This window comes from Leptodactylus fuscus, chromosome 4 (assembly GCF_031893055.1).
Source record: "Leptodactylus fuscus isolate aLepFus1 chromosome 4, aLepFus1.hap2, whole genome shotgun sequence".
In the NCBI taxonomy this organism is placed as follows: domain Eukaryota; kingdom Metazoa; phylum Chordata; class Amphibia; order Anura; family Leptodactylidae; genus Leptodactylus; species Leptodactylus fuscus.
This window is the reverse complement of record NC_134268.1, coordinates 178,296,354-178,313,115: the sequence shown is the minus strand read 5'-3', so window position 1 is coordinate 178,313,115 and position 16,762 is coordinate 178,296,354.

Here is a 16,762-nt window from a genome sequence, read left to right as displayed (position 1 = left end):
TCTGTCATCTGCCGGTTATAATAACCATACTACGATAGTGGGAGTCGCGCAGTTTCCGTAAGACGGCGGCTGGTGAATGGAGGATAGGTTACGTTACTAGCGCCGGGGGGTTTGTGAATAAGGTTACGCCCTGACGAAAGAGAGACAAGACCGGTCGATGTTGGTGCGTGGGGGGAGGTGGGATTGGAGGAAGACAAGGAATGGGATGTGTACGGCGTCCATTGTTTTATGGTGGGAAATGGCCGAAATAATAAAAATGTGTAAAATTAATAATATGTGTTATTGTATTCATTATTATTGACAGTGTATCAGGACGGCTTGGTGAGGTCGCCTTACAGTAATGGCTGCAATTCTTAGCTATGATGTAAACCATATAGTTGTGGTAAATATGTCTGCTATTACCTCATACAGTTATTGATCCAGTAAGAAGCCATTAATCCGTTATCACAAGGCTGCGCTCAGTCATAATGTATTCAAGGTTATTCAGCTATATAGCGTTGTATGGTCATGTGACCGCGATATTGTTCGAGTCAACACCAGTATAGCGTCATTTTTTATGGATTCATTCAGGCACATTTATTAAACTACTTGTGCCCTTATTTGGTGTAAATTACGCCTTCTGGCGTTTTTCTGCCCCGTTTACGCCTTTTTTCCCCTCTCCTCGCAGTATTTATGACTTGCGTCATTTTAAAAAAGAGGCACAAATGCAGCCCAGTATATGGACAGTGTAAAAAGAAACCAAAAAGCTCAACTTGGAACAAAAAAGGCAAAGCGCACAGAACCTAAAGCGGCAAATCTAAACACAGTGATGATAAATCTATGACACGTCTGTCAAAGGTGACATGCCAAGACATTGCAGGTGGTACAAAGTGGCAGGGGCGCACCTACCATGAGGGGACGGAATGGAGTCAGGGCTCATTCACATCTGCGCCCGGTCTTCGTTCATACAGGTTTCCGTTTCCTGCACAAAACAGGGCAGGAGACAAAACCTGCAGTCATTTTTCAAACCCATTAATTTGAATGGGTTTGAAAAGTGTCCGGACATGAGCGCCGGTGAGCGTTTTATGCTCTCCGTGGCTAAACCGTTTTTTTTTAACCGGACACAGAGTTGACATGCAGGACTCTCTGTCCGGTTTAAAAAAAAACGGTTTCGCCGCGGAGAACTGAAAATGCTCACAGCATGACAGGTTTCCATCTTCTGCCGGCAGAACACGGAAACCTAATACGGAGTACCGAACGCTGGTGTGAACCCAGCGTAAATGGAGAAGGGAAGGCTTTTTTAAAAAAAAAAAAAAATTGGCAGCTACTTATTGTGTTATTGCAATAATACAATAAGTCGGACATGCCGGATTTTGTGTCCGGCTTTAAAAAAAATGGTTTCCCCGCGGAAAGGCAGAAGACGCACACAGGTGGTCACCTTTGAAAACCCGTTCAAGCGAATGGGATTGAAAACTGACCACTGGGTTACCGTCCCCTGTCCAGTTTGGCCAGGGCAGAAGATGGAAACTGGACAACGAGTGCAGGTGTGAAAGCGACCTTACTGATAATATTTGTTCACCTGTCCACACTCCAGTCTTGGTCGCCCTCTGCTGTCGCCTCTAGGTGGCGCTACACTTACGTCATAAAGCCGAACAAAGCCAGGTTGCTACCTACAGCGTTATTATTATATATTTAGATAGCACCATTAATTCCATGGTGCTTTACATATGAGGGTTTACATACAGTACGCAAAATATACAAAACAAATACAATACTAATACTAATGACTAATACTAATGACCAACTGGTACAGTGGGATGGAGGGCCCTGCCCTGCAAGGGTTTGCAATCTATGAAGGAAGAGGGATAGAATCCCGGTGTTCTGTAATGTCGGTTACAGCACACCCTGGAGGAGGTAGCGGAGGGAGTCGAGGAGTGGAGTATGGACAGCTGAGTAAAAATTAACGGCCACTACTCTGTTGTACATACAATACTGGAAAAGAAAATCTTACGTCGTCGCGCCTGCGCCGGAGCAGTGGTCACACTCTGCAGTCAGTGTAAGAGGCGGTCGCGCTTTTGCACCTACAGCTGAAAGAAGGGATCGCTCACTAACTGGGAATCTGTACTGGATTCCCTGTTAATGAGCAATCCGGGCGATGGCATTCGTGCCCTCTCTGCCACGTGTGCCATAGGTTCGTCATCACGGGCCCACAACTACCAGGATGCCTTGTATGAGCTTAGACAGCAGGAATCTACACCAGGTAAACAAATGCAGAGGATTCCAGGAGCACCCAGAGAAACCCAGAAATCACTGAAAACAATGCTGAAGGTATTTGAGTGCACTTATTAACCAATTAATAGCAGTAATAGACCTTTTAAAAAAAAATTGCCTAGAAAGCCCCTTTAACCCCTTCCCGACATGCGCCGTAATAGTACGGCGCATGTCGGGTCTGTAACTATAGCAACCGCCCGGGAGCCGGGCGGCCGCCATAGCCGCCGGGTGTCTACTGCTTTAAGCAGTAGACAACCGGCTCTAATGCCTCCGATCGGTCCCCGGACCGATCGGAGGCATTAACCCCTCCGGCGCCACAGTCAAAGGCCCGGGATCGCCGGCTCCTGGAGCATGCTCCAGGGCCAACGTCATGTTGCCATGACAGCCGGGAGCCTGTACAAGGCTCCCAGGCTTGTCTGCAAATTGTCTCTTTTGCAGGCTGGTCTATGCAGCCTGCAAAAGAGAGGATGATTTTTTGCAATGCATTAGCATTGTAATGCATTGCATTAGTGATCAGACCCCCTGGGGTTCAACACCCCGAGGGGGTCTAATAAATGCAAAAAAAAAAATTAAAAAAAAAGTTAAAAAAATATAAAAAAATACAAAAAGTATTAAAAGTTCAAATCACCCCCCTTTCCCTAGAACACATATAAAAGTAGTTAAAATTGTGAAACATATACATGTTAGGTATCCCCGCGTCCGAAATCGCCCACTCTACAAATCTATAAAAATATTTTTCCTGTTCGGTAAACGCCGTAGCCGTTTTTTCACCGTTTTGATTCTGATAAAAATTTGAATAAAAAGTGATCAAAGCAATAACATTTCCCGAAAATGGTAGAACTAAAAAGTACACCCGGCCCCGCAAAAAAAGACGCCCTATGCATCCCCGTACACTTACGTATAAAAAAGTTACGGCCGTCGGAATATGGCGACTTTTAGAAAAAACATTTTTTTAAAACAGTTTTGGATTTTTTTAAGGGGTCAAAATGTAAATAAAACCATATAAATTTGGTATCCCTGGAACCGTACCGAAACACAGAATATAGGGGACATGTCATTTTGGCTGCACAGTGAACGCCGTAAAACCAAAGCCTGTAAGAAAGTCGCAGAAATGCATTTTTTCTTCAAATCCACCCCATTCTGAATTTTTTTCCTGCTTCCCAGTACATTATATAGAATAATTAATGGTGGCATCATGAAGAAAAATTTGTCCCGCAAAAATTAAGACCTCATATGGCTCTGGGAGCGGAGAAATAAAAAAGTTATGGGGTTTAGAAGGAGGGGAGTCAAAAACGAAAAATGAAATTCAAAAAATGCCATCGGCGGGAAGGGCTTAAGGACGAAGCCCCGTTTTTCAAATCTGACATCTGTCACTTTATGTGGCAATGACTTTGAGATGCTTTAATTTAAGTGATTTTGAGATTGTTTGTTTTTTCATTGCCCATCATACTTCATGTTAGTGGTAAAGCTTGATCAATATTTTTTTCATGTATTTATTAAAAAAAATAGAAAATTTGATTGAAATTTTGAAAAATTTACATTTTTCAAAATGTAGAATGCTCTTCTTTTCAGATAGTCATACCACTCAAATATGTTAATAAATGTTATCGACCATATCTCTGCTTTATATTGGCACCCCACAGTTACACAATTTCTCCTGAACATACCCCATATGTGACCATAAACTGCTGTATGGGTAAATGGTGGGCTTGGGATGGAAAGAGCTATATTTGGATTTTTGAGAGCAGATTTTACTGGAATAGTTTTTGGGGGCTATGTCGCAATTACAGAACACCTTAAATACCAATACAATGGAAACCCCTAATGAGTGACCCCATTTTGGAAGCTACACCCCTCACAGAATTTATAAAAGGCTATAGTGAGCATTTTCACCCATGAGATTGTTTCCAAAAAGAAATGTGCAGTATATGATGCAAAATTAAAATTGTAATTTTCCCGGATATCTGCTGTTTCAGTCCCCCATGTGTCATGCCCACCTTGTGACAGTATGAAAGGTCAGCTCTTCAGTTATTATACTCTGTTTCCCGATTTTGGAAACACCCTACATGCAGCCCTAATCTTCTGCCTAGAAATACAACAAGGTTCAGAAGTGAAAAGAACCAATGCACATTTGATTCCAAATTTGAAGGGACTGCGCTTTTTAGCTTTAGGAGTATATATTTATAGGGACTGGTTTCTGGATATATTATTTTTGCAGAGCCCCAGAGGTGCCAGTAAATTGGATTACTCCAAGAAGTGACCCAATTTTATAGAGGGCACGTAAGGGTCTCTGCAAACATGATGTGGCGTCCAAAAACTGAACAACGTAAATCTGAACTCCAAAAGCCTCACAGCGCTTCTTCACACCTGCACCTTGCTGTTTGCTCAGAAGGGAAGAAGCTCTATTTGTTTTTTTGGAGCACAGTTTGTCATGCTACTTTTGCAGAGTCCCTTCATTGTTATGAGTTATAATGAATATCAGGCTGAGGTGTCCCTGGTTATTCTCTTGCCAGAAAGTGGTGAGTGAGGCACAGATTGCTCCGTGGGTCAAAAATACAACACATTATCAGCTACCTACTTCAAAAAACTGGTGTAGATGGGCTGATAAATTCCCCTAATTGATTTTAGTGGAGCCGTGCAATTTCCAAAAATGCAACGTTCTTGTAAATCGCAGCATTTCTGCTACAGGTATTTCTTTCTCTGCAATGTGTAGGGACTATGAAATGCCACGTTTTTTTTGCCGCAGCGTTTACGCCATGTGGGGCTTCATCCTTAGGATATGTTTCAACAGGACTGAAATAATGCATGATTTCTGCAGCAGAACATCTGCAGAGTTTCTGTAGGAAATGCACAATAGAAAAATGCAGCTAAGAGTTAATTTTTGCTGGTATTTTTCATTGTAGAAATGCTGCAGATTTCACCAGATATATTCTGAGATCCTGATGATCAACCAAAAACATTCTCTGCTTTCATTCAGTTTGGATATGAGGAAGTTACCCAGTGAATGGGTGTTGAGTGTACGTGACACATGAAAGAAACAAAGGCTGTTACTGAGTAACATGAAGGAGTGAGCGACCCTCCAGTGATGTGTCTGCAGATTGTCAGAGTAGATGGGGGATGGTGAAATATCTGTCTATATACATAGCCAACTAACAGACTCCTAAATACACACCTTAGCAGCAATCTGAAATATAGGTTTATATATATATATATATATATATATATATATATATATATATATATATAGTGAGAAGGTGACAGACAGAGTGCTGGAATCACACAATATCTTCCCCAGTTTTTAACTTATGTGTGGTCCAGTGCAGGTCTTGAGTAGGCCTCAGCTCCAGGTGTAGATCCAGGACTCATTACTGGGCCAGAAAACGGCTGCAGATCCTGCACTGTAATGCAGATCCAGGGAATGAGAGGAGGCGGATGGGTCTGTCCTGTTACCCTGAGTCCGGTGAGACAATATCGTGCTTGTTTTGTTTGTCTGAAGTAATCCACGTGTATAGTTAGGTTATAATTTCTGTTTAGTTAGTCGCTCAGACAAGCAGGATTTTCTTTTGTTTTTGCCTGAAGTTAAGGCTGTATTTTATTTTGCTCATTTTATGCCTGAAGTCAATGTTTATTTATTATTCCTAAATAAACCTGTTTGCTGCATATTTTGTGTCCCTGTCTTTGACTGCTGGGGTCCACACCATTGCTGCTACTGAGCTACCTCCCCAAAATACAGTATATATACAGTGTAATGTGTGGAGAACAATAAAACATAAAAATCAATGTAAATCTAAATGAATATTCCATGGAGATCTGGGGGTTTGGAATGATACTCAAAATAAAAGTAGAAAATCAATTTACAGGCAGATCCAACTTTAGTGGAAATGCCTCAAGAACAAGGAAATGAGGCTCAGTAGTGCTTGTGTGGCCTCCACGTGTCTGTAGGACCTCCCTACAACACCTGGTCATGCTCTAAGCAGTGGATTTTCTCCTCCCAGACCTGGATTTAAGCATCAGTTAACTCCTCAACAGTTTGTGGTGCAACCTGGCAGTGGTGGATGGAACGTGACATGATTTCCCAGATGTGCTCTATTGGATACAGGTCTGGGGAGCGGGCAGGCCAGTCCATAGCATCAATGCCTTCATCTTGCAGGAACTACTAACACACTCCAGCCACATGAGGTCTAGCATAGTCATGCATTAAAAGGAACCCAAGGGCCACAGCACCTGCATATGGTGTCACAAGGAGGCTGAGGATCTCATCCTGGTACCTAATGGCAGTTAGGGTACCTCTGGCTAGCCCATGGAGGGCTATGCGGCCCTCCAAAGAAATGCCTCTCCACACCATTAATGACCCATTGCCAAATCAGTCATGCTGGAGGATGTTGTAGATAGAAGAACGTTCTCCAAGGTATCTCCAGACTCTATCATGTCTGTCACATGTGCTCATTGTGAACCTGCTCTCATCCTTGAAGAGCACAAGGTGCCAATGTCAAATATGCCATTCTTGTTGTTCTCTGACAAATGCCAATTCCCTGCATGGTGTTGAGCTGTTAGTCAACACCCACTTCTGGATATTGGGCCCTTATACCACCCTCATGGAGTCTGTTTCTGACAATTTGAGCAGACACTTGGATTTTGGTGGCCAAAGGAGGAGGTAGCCCTGATACTGGATTGTTGCCCTCTTATGGCCCCTTCCACCTCTCCTGGTGTACTGGCCTGTCTCCTGGTATCTACTCCATGCTCTGGATATGGTGCTGACAGATACAGCTAGCCTTCTAGCCACAGCTCGCGTTGATGTGCCATCCTGGATGAGCTGCACTACCTGAGCTATGTCTGTGGGTTGTAGACACCGCCTCACCTCTAGGGGGGTTAGAGCAATGACAAAATGCAAAAGTGACCAGAACAAGAGCCAGAAAGTATGAGAGCAGAGAAATGGTCTGTGGTTACCACCTGCAGAACCACTCCTTTAGTGGGATGGTCTTGCTTATTTCCTATCATTTCTACCTGTTGTCTATTCCATTTGCACAACAGCAGATGAAATTGATTCCCAATCAGTGTGCAGCGTATATAGGTTTTCTCCTACTCACTCATCAGACCATCAGATTATATATTATACATTTATCATCATTTTCTGTGGTGGCAAAATATAAAATTAATGATAAATTCTGTAATATGTCACCACTGTCTGATCAATGGGAATCTGACTGCCGGATCCTTCACTAAAGAGGAGCATAAATGGCTGCATCTCTTTGCATTGTATAGACGACTTGCACTGTGTCTGGTACTTCAGATTAGGAATAGGGATTAGCTGTAGTCTAGAAATCCTCAAACTGTCCAATGTCTGCACATGAAGTTACAGAGTTTATATTGACTTTAATAAAACCAGTTCTCGGCTCTTCTGGTAGCTGAGAGCACCTGGCATATGCTCACATTGTTTGCACACATTTTCTATTTTAACTAAAAATTGCATGTTCTTGGAGTAAACATTTAGGCCTGGATGTTGCGATGTTCTCCAAACATGCGTGGGGCTCTACACTTTTGTCACTACAGACAAACACTATGAACAATGTTACCTTACATCAAAGAAGCATAATTATACCAACAGATGGGAAGAAATGTCCCCATCTGCAGAGGTAAAGGGCTCAGCAGATGGTTGTCCATTGTCAATGAGCAGCTTTATTTGGAAACAACATGAAAGCAGGTTCAACCTTCCGGGACTGTTTAATTAAAAGGTGCCATACCCTCTAATTCTACTCCCTGGTTAGCCCAAATATGGTGGATTGGATAACTTGTCATGTTGGATTCTTATGAACATTATGTTAATATGGAGAGGCCAATAACTGAAGGTCACATAATAAATAATCATATATACTCCAGGATAGAGTAGGGGTACTCAACTACTTTTAGGAAAAAAACATTGTCCAGGGTCCACCATCAAGTAAAGGTCTGAGTGGAACTATTATGTGTGGGGGAACTAATGGGCAATTATACTGTAAGTGGGGGCACTAAGGAGCTTTATACTGTACATAGAGGTATGAAGGAGTATTGTACAGTGGGTGAGGACACTAAGGTGCATTATACTGTACATGGGGTTATGAAAGAGTATAATATGGTGGGTGGGGACAAGAAGGTGCATTATATGATGAGTTTTGTGCCTCCTCACAGTATGCGCCTTAGTACCCCTTCCCCACAGCATAATTACCCATTTGTGTCCCCACACATAATTAATAGAGATGAGCGAGTAGTATTCGATCGAGTAGGTATTCGATCGAATACTACGGTATTCGAAATACTCGTACTCGATCGAGTACCACTCGCTATTCGAATGGAAAAGTTCGATGCAGAACCAGCATTGATTGGAAGAATGCTATACAGTCGGCCAATCAACGCTGGTTCTTCTCCTACCTTTAGAAGTCTTCTCCGTGCAGCTTCCCCGCGGCGTCTTGCGGCTCTGAATTCACTCTGCCAGGCATCGGGCTTGGGCAGAGCTGACCACGCATGTCCGCTTGTAGTGCGGGCATGCGCAGTCGGCTCTGCCCAGGCCTGATGCCTGGCAGAGTGAATTCAGAGCCGGAAGACGCCGCAGGGATGCTGCATGGAGAACACTTCTCGGAGGATCCAGCCTGACCCTCACTCGTGGACTTGGTAAGTATAATTTGATCGAATGTTGCCTACCCCTGAAACGAGCATTTTCCCCCCATAGACTATAATAGGGTTCGATATTCGATTCGAGTAGTCGAATATTGCGGGGCCACTCGAAACGAAAATCGAATCTCGAACATTTTACTGTTCGCTCATCTCTAATAATTAACATTAACAGTGACTCAGAGAAACATTCATCTCCCGCCCTGTCCAATCCCTGATCCCTTGCACCAAGCAGCAGCAGGGATTGGGGCTTGTGGACAGTGGGTGAGATGTGAAGGTTTCTCCCACCTGTTGTCATAATGAAAGTGCCGGGATGCAGGAGTCGGGACAGCTAAGTATCCATGGGATAGCGGATCAATTGCTGGAAAAAAACAATCCACTCCATTGAGAATGTAGCAGTGAGTGCCCTTATTCATTTAAATGGGAGTACCAGAAATACTCAAGGAACAGCACTCGTGCACCTGATTGCAGTGTAGGGGTGTCTGTGTCCACCTCTACATTCTCAGTGGGAGAGAAAAAAGCACCCCCCCCATTGGACCTCCACAGTTAAGATATTTATCCTCTACCATATGGATAGAGGAAAATCATTTCCATGGTATAACTCCTTTAATAATCATCATCACTCCTTAAAGGGGTATTCCATCATATAAGTCATGGCATGAAGAGGTGGCTCATTCTTGGTTGGACGGCCCCTAGAAGTCAATACTGCTTCATGATTTAAAGGGATCCTATCATTAAAATGCAATTTTTGTGACTAACACGTAGGAATAGCCTTAAGAAAGGTTATTCTTCTCCTACCTTTATATGTCTTCTCCGCGCCGCCGTTCGGTAGAAATGCCGGTTTTCTTTGGTATGCAAATGAGTTATCTCGCAGCACTGGGGGCATGCTCAATGCTACGAGAGAACTCTCCAGCAACACCTCCATCTTCTTCTGGAACAGCCTCTTCATGCATCTTCTTCCGGCCTTGGCTTGAAACTTCTACGCATGTGCAAATCAGCTCTGTCGTCGGGCCTCAGGCAGAGCCGCCTGGTGTAAGCGGTCATTGTCTTGTTTCCGCTTACCCCGCTTACTGTGGAGAGTTCTCTCGCAGCATTGGGGACATTGAGCGCTGGGGCCCGCCCCCAGTGCTGTGAGAGAACTCATATGCATACCGAAGAAAACCAGGATTTCTACCGAATGGCGGTGCGGAGAAGACATCTAAAGGTAGTAGAAGAATAGCCTTTCTTAAGGTTATTCCTACGTGTTAGTCACAAAAATTGCATTTTAATGATAGAATCCGTTTAAACCTGAAAGTTCCTGACTGTTTAGATACGTCACTTTCTATGAAGACTGTGTATTGGTTGCTGATCATTGTACTTGTTTTGTACCTTGATTATCTGGAATCTGTTTTTGCACACTGTGTATATGATTTGGGAACAAGTAGGTGGTAGTTCCATTGTAAAGGAAGAAGTGTTCCAAGAAATACTTGTTCCAGCTCACAGCTGTGTAAAGACACAACTCAATTAGATCCTTTATGCAGACATATGAATGTTTACAGATCGGCAGCACATTTTGCTCTGTAAACATGGAGTGTGCTGCCAATAATGTGCAAACTGTATGAAGACTGAAATCGTTGTAAGGATCTTTTGACTCCACACAGTGTGCATTGGCCTAGAAGGCACTTTATATAAGTACTAGCCTCTGCCCGCGACTTCGTCTGCATGTTGTTGGCGTCGATGATCCGCCTATATTCAGCAAATTGCTGCTAACAATGGTTTGCATGCTCCGGCATTTCGACAGCTCTGAAGCTGGCCTGCCGCTGAACTCATTTCACGCACTGTGCCCGTGATTGTTCCGGCATCTCAGCAGCTCACTGGGATGCCATATAATGAGTGTGGTGTTGGCGTCGATGATCCCCCTTAGCTCCGCTTGAGGAGAACTCTGTGACTTCTGGCTCCTTCATAGCTCTCGTTGTTTGCGACAAATTAGATTTTCTTTTTCCAGGCATGTTTAAATTTGGCAAACTGCCAATTTGGATTAAAGGTGTTTGCCAGGTCAGTTTGTCAGCACTGCCTGGATCAGATCAGATAATATGCAAATGCATGTACACAATGGACTGAGGGTTAGCGTGTGTTTACATAGAGAGATAACAGCCCTGGCTTTCTCAGAAGCTGAGATAAGAGCAGCGTAATATAGTATGTGAACATAAATTCATAACAGTCGTGAAGCCATGTCATTTACCAGGATAAAAAGAAACAAACATCCAAACTTTCACATTTATAATATTATTAGTAGGAGTAGGATAGGAAGGATAGGATAGGTGGATAGGATAGGTTAGGAGGATAGAATCTACCTGTTATATCAGCCTTTAACCTGTTCCTAGAAATCCACCTAAATTAAAGGGGTTTTCCGGAGAAATTTTTTTTATTTTAAAAAGTGTCCATTAGTGGTATTAATGTGTTAATAAATGCACCCTTATACCTTTTGGCATGTTTTGAGTGATTTTTTGGGTGTCTCTGAGAGCTGCTAGTGTCTCCAACTTTTGTTTACGTGCTATTCCACAGATAGCTTTTGTATGTTAATCCCCTTAGTCATTTTTGAATGAGCCTGCTTTTATGCATATGCTAATTAGCCTCCAGCAAGTGCTCTTCTCTGCTGTGTGTGAGAGCAGGGAGATGAGTCATCATCAGCAGCAGCCTGTGCTGTACACATAGCAGGGAGTGCTCGCTGGAGGCTAATTAGCATATGCATAAAAACAGGCTCATTCAAAAATTACTCACTGGATTAACATACAAAAGGTACGGGTAGAATAGCCTTTCTAAAGCCTATGCAAGTATGTGCTTAGTTAAAGATGACGTTTCCCAATGATAGAGCTCCTTTAAGTTCCTGTCTAAGATAAGTATAAATGTACAGAAACCAGTAGCCTAAACATCATTATTATTTGCCTTAAAGGGTTTCCAAAGATGTTTTAAAGCGCCTGTTTTTATTGTTAAGAAACAGCGCCACTTTTGTCCATGGGCTGTATCTGGTCCTTCAGCTGCCGTCTTCAACAGGAGTATGACAAGGTGAAAGTCAGATTATTGATATGTATTAAAGGAGCCTTTCACCAACATCCAGTATATCAACCCAGCTTTGCATATTGTCATGACCTGGTTGTTTGGGTATTTTGTTTTGGTTGGGGATTTGATCCGGGCTCCTGTTTTCTGCTGGTGGTTGCTTTGCCACTGGACTATCTGGTTTGGTATTGGTGTCAGTCCTCTTAGCATACTTGAGGTTCCAGGAATCGAACCTCAGGTGTTTAATATTGCCATCATCCTATGGGAGGATTCTGGGGCCTTTTTAAGGAAGAGGGCTGGCCCCACATGTTGCCGGTTTTTGTGGTTTACACCTTAGGATTCTCGGCTCTAGGAGATTTGTTTTTGGTGAAAGTTCCAACTGATTAGGAAGTGGTGTGAGAGTTGCCTGTTGTGTGTATCTGGTTTGTTCCCTCACACTTCATCTCCACCCTGTCTTGTGGTTTGAGAGGTTTTGGGTTCCAGTGTTTTCTCCAGTCCTGTGTTTACCCTTTCCTCACCTCTTCACTGTCCCTCTCCTCATTTTCTTGTTTTGTTTTGTGTTGTGCTGCGTGTCCGTTGTCCAGCACCTCCCAGCCCGTTTGTCTGTCTGCAGCTCCACCTGGATTTCTGTAGGGGTCACCACTTTAGAAACCGCAGTCCCTAGCTCTCCTATAGCTCTTGCCCTATCTGTCTGCTAAGTCTTCGTGCTAGAGAGCCGGGAGTTGTCGGGGCCAAGACTAGCTTGGGGACAGCTGACCACCACCCGTAGGCAGGGCCTAGTTAGTTACCGTAGTGCCAGGGATAGTCTCCCTCCCCTGTTTCCTTAGCGGTGCAACCTGCAATCCGGAATCTGGGTCTGGACTCAGACACGAACGTAACACATATAGATAGAATAGGGTGACCTGAATCGAACAGCTTTTTCCCATTGTGAATTGATGCGACGTTGCCAATATTGTTATTTTTCTCAATATGCAAAAAAGATCTTTGGACCAATGAGACCTCTTTGAAGCAACAGCGACACCTTCATTGCTCCAAAGCTTATTTGCATAAATTCATAAGTTTGATTCAGCTGACCCTAACCTTTCTATTTGTGGGGCTGGGATGATATGCGTTTATTTAGCTTACTCGTATAGCACCACCATATTCTGCAGCACTTTACAAACATTGTCAGTTAAGGCAAAATTATATGGATCAAGTTAAGATCACGTCCCCCAGGACATAAATTTTACTGGACACAAATGAAGTATATGTCCCCTGCCTATGTTTTAAGTCAGGGGTCTCAAACTCAATTTACACGGGTGAGGCTGGGCCGCATCAGGTTTTCCACAAGCTATGCTCGCTGCAGCAAATTTAGCTCCACCCAATTTTATGATGACTCCACCTATTCTTATTCATTTTTCATGTGCCCCCACTCAGTATAATCCTCCTACAGTCACCCGTACACTATATGTCCCCACATTATAATGTTCCCTTCCAACTGCCCCACAGTATTAGGTCCCTCTCCTGGTGCCCCAGTTTAAACTCGGGGAAACTAGAGGGGACATGAAACTGGAGCAGCTGGAGGGGGACATAAAACAGTGGGGGTAGTTGGAGGGGGGCAATAAATTAATGGCAGCTGAAGTGGGACATTAAACTGGGGGCAACTAGAGGGGGACATTAAACTCAGGAGGCTAGAAGCAGACATTAAACTGTAGGGCTAGGTGGACAGTGACAATAAACTGGGGACAACTAGAGACAGACAGGTCCCCCTCCAGCTACTACCGCGGTTTAATGCCCCCTCCAGTTGTCCCCAGTTTAAGTGCCCCCCTTCATCTACCCTCAGTTTCACCTCCCCCAGTTTGATATCCCCCTTCATTTGCCCCATTTTATGTCCCCCCTCCATCTGTCCCCAGTTTTATGTCGTCCCTCCATCTGCCCCAGTTTCATGTGCCCCATCCATCTGCCCCTAGTTTCATATTCCCCTCCATCTGCCCCAATTTCAGATCCCCCCTTCATCTGCCCCCATTTTCAAGTCCCCCTTCCATCTGTGACCCCAGGTTCATGTCCCCCTCCCATCTCTGCCCCTAGGTTACTGACACACACACACACACACACACACACACACACACACACACACACACACACACACACACACACACACACACTCCACTCTGCATCTCACATTCCTCTCAGTACTACATCTCTTCATCTTTCGGCCGACACACTAAGACACGCCTCCAATAGTCAGGTGACGTCTGACGTCACACACAGGTCCTTGAGTCTTAAACTGCAGCAGTACTAGCTTTCCACTGATCACCCATCTGTTATAACAGCAATAAAAGCGATGGGTGAGCAGTGGAAAGCTAGTACTGCTGCAGTTTAAGACTCAAGGACCTGTGTGTGATGCCAGACGTCACCTGACTATTGGAGGCGTGTCTTAGTGTGTCGGCCGAAAGATGACTATAAGCGGGACATGCAGGGAGCTGCGCGGGGGCCGCAAACTTTCGTCCGGAGGGCCGCAGTTGGCCCGCGGGCCGCAAGTTTGAGACCCCTGTTTTAAGTGATAACAATTAATACTACTACTACTAATAATAATAATAATAATAATAATACATTTTATTTATGTAGCGCCAATATATTCCGCAGCACAGTACAAATTGTAGGGTTCAAGTAAAGACAAAAAAGATACATTATAAAGAAAAAAGTCAATTCACACAATGGGACTGAGGGCCCTGCTCACAAGAGCTTACAATCTATGAGGTGGAGGGGGTGACACAAGAGGTAGCAGGGGCGGCATAGAAAGTAGCATTGCTTATACAGTGGTCTAACCATTTTTGTGATACGGGTTACTTTCATTGCATATATTAAGACCATGTATGAACCATCACCAGTCATGTCCTTTAACATGTAGATGGTATCTGGACATATAAAGTTACATCATATCCTGTGGGGTAATGTGGGAGCGTGAACAGAGGAGGGTTTGTTTTAGGGATTCTAACTACAGAAGGGTTTACATTAGGAATTGTGGTAGGCCTGTCTGAAAAGATGTGTCTTTAGTTTGCGCTTGAAGCTGTAGAAATTGGGAGTTAATCTGATTGTCCGGGATAGAGTATTCTAGAGAAGTGGTGCAGCTCGGGAGAAATCTTGTATACGAGCGTGGGAGGTTCTGATGATAGAGGATGTAAGTGTTAGATCATTGAGTGAATGGACAGCATGGGTTGGGCGATAGACAGACATGAAGGAGGAAATGTAGGGAGGTGCAGCATTATGGAGAGTGAGAGTCTTGTAGTCTTTATATTGTATTCTGCATTGAATAGGCAATCCATTTAGTGACTGACAGAGACCTGAGGCATTGCTGTAGCGTTTAGACTGATAGATGAGCCTGGCCACTGCATTCAGAATAGATTGTAGAGCTTAGTAAGGGGAAGAAGGGAGTTACAGTAGTCAAGGTGAGAGTGAGAGTGAAGGTGAGAGTGAATCAGGGTGACAATAAATGTCTTTAAGGGTGCATTCACACTACGGAACGCCAGCGTGTATCAGAGCCGTACACGCCGGCGTTACAGCAGGGCTGCCGGACACTTCCCATTCATTTCTATGGGAGCCGGCATGCGAGTGCTCCCCATAGAAATGAATGGGCTGCTTCTTTCACTCCGAGCAGTCCCATTGAAGTGAATGGGAAGTGCCGGCGTGTACGGCTTGGCATGAGCAGAGCTTGCCGTATACGCCGGCACTTCCCATTCACTTCAATGGGACTGCTCGCAGTGAAAGAAGCAGCCCATTCATTTCTATGGGGAGCGCTCATATGGCGGCTCCCATAGAAATGAATGGAGCTGCTTTATACGCCGCTTATTCTGAACGTGTTTTACGTTCAGAATAAGCTTCAGGAAACGTAGTGTGAATGCACCCTAATGTGTCTGTGGTAAGGAAAAGGGCGTATTCTGGACATGTTTTTGAGGTTGAAGGAAAGGTCTGAGTCAAACACAACCCCCGAGGGAGCGGACATGCTGCCTAGGAGTTATAGTAAGGTCGCAATGGATATATCAGGGACAGATCTATTAGATGGTGGAAACCGTAGTAGTTCAGTCTCTGAGAGATACAGTTTCATATAGAGCAAAGACATGATGTTAGAGACAGCTGAGATTCATAAAATCATAATTATTCGTGTGATAGAACACACTGGATACATACAATCGATGGAACAGCTGACGCGTTTCGAACACTATACGTGCTCTTAGTCATAGCTGAGTCAGCTATGACTAAGAACACGTATAGTGTTCGAAACGCGTCAGCTGTTCCATCGATTGTATGTATCCAGTGTGTTCTATCACACGATTAATTATGATTTTATGAATCCTGTCTACTATCAATAAATGTTAAGTTTTAAATAAGGAGATACGACTTTGCTGGAATCTTACTACCGAATGTCTGGAATGCAGTACTCTGTGTCCGGTTTAAAAAAAACGGTTTCGCCGCGGAGAGCATAAAAAGCATGCAGAAGACGGAAAGCTCAGAACGGACTCCGGGCGCTAGTGTGAACCCAGCGTAAGACTAAATAGCGCTGATCCATGAAGTCATCGGTGTTAGTCGTACCAGCTTTAACAGTCTGGAGTGTGTATTCAGAGAAATGTCAATTTGAAGGCAACAAAAAATTGGCAATTTTGAAGGGTTGGAACTTTAATAGTGGTAATATTGCTGTAGAGTTGTCACTTTTGCTTTACATATCATACTGCAATTAAATCTCCTTTCTAGGTCACACATATGCACGGTGCTGGGAAGAACAGAGTTGGATAAAAAGAGAATGTACCAGAGACTGTACAGCCTGACAGTGTCATGAAGGTCTTTACAGGGTTAG